Source organism: Bos indicus, chromosome 13 (genome assembly GCF_029378745.1).
Source record: "Bos indicus isolate NIAB-ARS_2022 breed Sahiwal x Tharparkar chromosome 13, NIAB-ARS_B.indTharparkar_mat_pri_1.0, whole genome shotgun sequence".
NCBI classification, from domain to species: Eukaryota; Metazoa; Chordata; class Mammalia; order Artiodactyla; family Bovidae; genus Bos; species Bos indicus.
The window spans coordinates 62,380,100-62,386,099 of NC_091772.1; positions in this window are offsets into that span (position 1 = coordinate 62,380,100).

Genomic DNA, 6,000 nt, shown 5'->3' on the forward strand with positions numbered 1-6,000 from the left:
GGCAATAATGGGGGTTTTCTGCCCATGGGCACTGCTCAACTTCCAAGACTCCCAACCCTGGATGAGGAAGTGGAGGCTCAGAGAGATGAAGCCAGCGCCCAAGGGCACACTTGCATGTGGGGACGGGCTTGAACCCTGTCTGCCTGAGTCCAAGTCTCATTGCTTCTTCACACCACGTTCAGCAACAAGATGCATCACCATTATTTAAAGAACTGGGGCCCAGAGAGGGTATGTGGTCAGCTCAAGGTCACAGAGCAAGGAGGGAGGACAGCCAGCTCTTTGATCCTGGACTCATGATTATCGACCCCCAAAGCCTGCCACGCAGCCCCCTGGGGGAACTGAAGACCACCCACCAATGCCCCAGATTTGTGTCCACACCAGTCACCACCCAGCCTGCCTTCTCCCTTCCAAGCCCACTCTCAGCTGCAGTAACTTCAAGAAGGCCTCCCAGGGATCTTGCCATCATCTGAATTTCTCAGGCACCTTTGGCAGCCTTTCCTTAATGCTCTAAGGCCTATTTCCTGGACACCTGTACCCACAGCCAGACCAGTCAGGTGAGAGTGGACAATTTTAATTAACATCAGACCTTTTGCAGGTTGGGGAAACTATGGCTCTGAGATGGTAATGATCAGAGTCAGGAATTGGATCCAGGAATTCTGGCTACAGGGGCTTCCCTCTAGGTCCTAATGCCCAGGGGTACTCTTTGCCATTCAGCCCCTCCCCTGCTCTAGTGCCTTCCACGGCTCCACATCACTGAGGGTTCTCCAAAGGGCTACACGTCAGATTGAAGTTAAACATGCCAGTTCCTGAGCCCTCCACCCCAGACCTATTGAGTCAGGGCTGCAGTGTTAGGCCTGGAGATATGCATTTTCATTAATCTTTACCACCGACAGGCGCAATCCCTGACTGGGTCTTGGTGCTTGAGGTGGCTTGCAGGTGCCTAGGGAGCTGGGTGGGGGTGGGCGGAGGTTGTAGGGGTATCCACTGGGGTGGGATCTGGAAGGAATTGGGGAAGATAAGGCAGATCAGAAAGTAGGTAGCCTTTTCTTCCCTTGAGAAGGGCTGGCCTGGGCCGTGGTTAAGAGGATGAGTGTCCCTAACAAAACATTGTAAATCTACTGTGTTAAAATTAAAGGGGGAGGGGGATGGTGAGTATCAGAGTCAGACAGGTCGGCTGGACTCTTGTGTGACCTTGGGCCGGTGGCTTCTCCTTGGAGAGAGAGCCCTGGCTCCTTGAGGGTAAGACAGGAGCTATGATATGCTGACCTTCCTGGTCATCATGATGACTGGACCGATTTGTACACATCAGTGCCTTGCAGACAATAACTGCTCAATGAAAGCTAGGTGCTAGCTTTCCCTCCTCCTCCCTCTAATGGAGTCTTAAGAATACTGGCAGTACCCAGTGTGCAAGAATATGAGCAGTAGCACTGGGAGAGCCCTGTAAAAAAACTTAAGAAAATTCACTGTGGACATGTGCTACTTCATTTTGTTGCTGTTTAATCACTGAGTCAGGTACGACTCTTTCGCGACCCCGTGGACTGTAGCCCCACAGGCTCCACTGTCCATGGGATTTCCCAGTCAAGAATACCGAAGTGGGTTGCCACTTCCTTCCCCAGGGAATCTTCCCAATCCAGGGATCAAATCTGCATCTCCTGCATTGGTAGATGGATTCTTTACCACCGAGCCACCAGGGAAGCCCCACAGGCACTACTAGGACCCAGCAATCCCTCTCCTAGTTGGCCACACAAGAGAAATGAACAATAAATGCACGTCCACAAAAAGACTTAACAAGAATGCTCAGAGCAGCTTTTGACCCGAAGGCCTGGGTGCCTCTAGACAGGAGTATGGATAAGCAATCTGGGTGTGGTCACATAATGAAATAGCATAAGGCAAAGAGGAAAAAATCATTGCCTCTCACAACATGACTGGACTGCATAGACACAGGTGTGAAGGAGCTATACACAAAAGAGTGCACTTGCGCAATCCCATTTATAGTACCCTCAAGAGCAGACTGAGCTCATCATTGTGTTAGAGGTCAGCACTGAGGGACAAAACAGGGCTTCTGAAATAAAAGAATTTTGTAAAAGTTCATCAAGCTGTACACTTAGGGTTTGGACTTTATATTTCAAGAAAAGATTTATTTATTTATTTAAAAGTGGTGTGGTTGGGTAACCTGGCTCAGTGTCTAAAGTCATAGGATGAATATTGTATGGCTAGGGGTTCAGGGGTTATGAGGTGAATCAGGCCAGATTGAGTCTCAGGGCCCCATGCAAGAGACAGACCCACGAGTACCCAGAAACATGGTTACAACCCTGCATGTCATGGATTCTGACAGAGGAGATTCCAGGAGGCTGTGGGGTCACAGCCAGCTTGGGAGTCAGGAGGGCTTGCTACAGGAGGGAATGCCTGAGCCCGGACCTGCTGAAGAACTGCAAACAAAAGCCAAAGTCTGTAAGTCTGTACAGTAACCTGCAGGGCCGCGTCACCTGATTGACCCCGTGGCCCCCACACCCCTCCAACTGCACAGCCCTCTTTGTGTTCCTAGAACATACCACCTCAGGCCTTTGAACTTGCCCTTCCCTCCATCCATGGGGTTCTTCCCTCTGTCTAAGAGGAGAGTTGAAAAACTGGCTTAAAACTCAACATTCAGAAAACTAAGATCATGGCGTCCAGTCCCATCACCTCATGGCAAACAGATGGGGAAACAATGGAAACAGTGTGAGACTTTATTTTTTGGGATTCCAAAATCATTATAGATGGTGACTGCAGCCATGAAATTAAAAGACACTTGCTCCTTGGAAGAAAAGCTATGACCAACCTAGAAAGCATGTTAAAAAGCAGAGACATTACTTTGCCAACAAAGGTCCATCTGGTCAAAGCTATGGTTTTTCCAGCAGTCATGTATGGATGTGAGAGTTGGACTATAAAGAAAGCTGAGTGCTGAAGAATTGATGCTTTTCAACTGTGGTGTTGGAGAAGACTCTTGACAGTCCCTTGGACTGCAAGGAGATCCAACCAGTCAATCCTAAAGGAAATCAGTCCTGAATATTCATTGGAAGAACTGAGGCTGAAGCTGAAACTCCAATACTTTGACCACCTGATGTGAAGAACTGACTCATTGGAAAAGACCCTGATGCTGGGAAAGATTGAAGGCAGGAGGAGAAGGGATGAGTTGGTTGGATGGCATCACCGACTCTATGGACATGAGTTTGAGCAAGCTCCAGGAGTTGGGTGATGTACAGGGAAACCTGGCGTTCTGCAGTCCATGGGGGTCACAAAGAGTTGGACAAAATTGAATGACTGAACTGAACTTCCCTCCGTCTGGTGGGCTCTTCCGCAGGTAACCATCTGGCTCACTCCTTCTCCTCCTGCAGGTCAAAAGTCACACTTGTTCAAATATGAAAAGTGAAAGTGAAGTCACTCAGTCATGTCCGACTCTGCGACCCTGTGGACAGTACCTGCCAGGCACCTCCATCCATGGGATTTTCCAGGCAAGATTATAGGAGTGGGTTGCTATTTCCTTCTCCAGGGGGTCTTCCCAACCCAGGGATCAAACCTGGGTCTCCTGCATTGCAGGCAGACTCTACCATCTGAGCCACAAGGGAAGCTCTTGGGGATCTTCCCAATCCAGGGATCAAACCCAGGTCTCCTGCACTGTAGGTGGATTTTTTACCAGCTGAGTCACACATGAGGCCTCCCCGACCACCATACTGGAACTGGACCCCCTTCCCTTATTTATTTTTATCATCAGCCTCTGACTTACTTCATCATGTGCTTATCTGTTCTCCCCAGAGGTATGCTGATCAGTACAATGGCCAACAGCCAACAGCCATACAAGGAGATTGATTGAACACTTGAAAGGTGGCGAATCCAAATTTGGTGTGCAGACTTAGTATGAGAAAACAAGTGTAGGGTGTCTATTGAGAATTTATATTGATTGAATGTTAAATGATAATATTTTGGACATACTGGGTTAAATAAGCTATACAAATTTTTAAGTTATTTTTTCCATTTTGGGTTTTGAAAGTTCTCAAATCTACAGAGGAGGGACTTCCCTGTTGGCTTAGATGGTAAATTGTCTGCCTACAAGGAGGGAGACCCGGGTTCAATCCCTGGGTCAGAAAGATCTCCTGGAGAAGGAAATGGCGACCCACTCCAGTATTCTTGCCTGGAGAATCCCATGGATGGAGGAGCCTGGTAGGCTACAGTCCATGGGGTCACAAAGAGTTGGACATGACTGAGTGACTTCACTCATTCACTCACAGAGGAGCTGAAAGTATAGCAATAGTAAATAGCCATATATGCTTCATGGACAATTTAAACTATACTATTAAAATTCACTTAAAAAAATGTGGCTATTGGAAGCTAGAACATGGAAGCAACCTGGATGTCCATTGACAGATGAATGGATAAAGAAGTTGTGGTACATATACACAATGGAATATTACTCAGCCATAAAAAGGAATGCATTTGAGTTAGTTCTAAGGAGGTGGGTGAACCTAGAACCTATTATACAGAGTGAAGCAAGTCAGAAAGAGAAAGAAAAATTTCGTATTCTAATGCATACATATTGATTCTAGAAAAATGGTACTGAAGAATTTATTTACAGGGCAGCAAAAGGAGAAACAGACATAGAGAATAGACGTAGGGACATGGGGAGAGGGGAGGAGAGGGTGAGATATATAGAAAGAATAACATGGAAACTTACATTACCATACGTAAAATAGATAGCCAATGGGAATTTGTTGTATGGCTCAGGAAACTCAAACAGGGGCTCTGTATCAATCTAGAGGGGTGGGATGGGGAGGGAGATGGGAGGGAGGTTCAAAAAGGAGGGGATATATGTATACCTATGGCTGATTTATGTTGAGGTTTGACAGAAAACAACAGAATTCTATAAAGCAATTATCCTTCAATAAAAAATAAAAAATGTGGCTACTGGAAAAAATGTTCATTGCACTGTATTTCTATTGGTCATCAGGGGAGGTGGTTTGTTTCTTTTGTTTACAGGTCTTATCCCCAGCACCTAGCAGACAGCAGGTGCTGCACAAGTGCCTGCACAAGAAATAATGAATGGATGGATGAATTTCTCTCTATCGTCACCTGCACCAGACTTAGGAGGGGAATACTGCTGTGGAACCCCAGCAGACACTGGGTCTTGGCAGATAGGGGTGGAGTTAGTGGCCCTCCCCAGGACTACACAGAGTTCCTCTCTCCAGGACCCATGGCTGTCTCCATGCCAGACCTGGGGTCGGGGTGGGCAGAGGGACAGAAGACCCTGCAGCTTTAATCTCCTTCCTTCTCTCCCTGGGTCTCAGGTGGGGTAGGTGGGGAGGCAGGGTGGATTCTGTGCCATCAGGGCACATGTGGCCATTAGGGAACCCTGAAGGGAGATCCCATAGGTGGGCTGAATGCCCTACTCCACCCCCAGGTCTAGGAGGAGGTGGCTGCCTTTGCAGCCCCCAGGCTTTCATTCCCGCCCCTGGGCACTGACCCCAGTCCTCCCCTTTCACTCTACCCCCAGAAGGAAGGCTTAGCCCAGGCCCGCAGGGAAAACCACAATTTGCTTCTGACATGACACATTGACGGGTTTCTGGCGGCTGCGCCCCCTTTGTGTCCCCAGAGGCACTGTGGGCATATAAAGGCAGCCCCCGGGCCTGAGTGGGTGGAGGAGCTAACAGGAGGCCAGGAGCCCCCGTCTATTCCTTGTGGAGCTGCAGGAGAGGGTAAGACAGCCTGCGGAGCCCCAACTTTATCCAGATCCCCAGTTGTTGGCCCTGTAACCATCCTGCTGTCCCATCTGAATAATGGGCCCAGAAAGAATTCTCCCTAGGAGAACACTGTGGGTACCTAGAAGATGATGGGAGAAAAAGTCCATTTTGCAGATGGGAAAACAGGGACTCCATGAGGGGGCAAAGGCAGGGATTCATGGGCTGAGGGCAAAATTTTCCTAGGCTCAAGAGATGCCCATTTTTCTCTGAACCACTAATTCTGACTGAT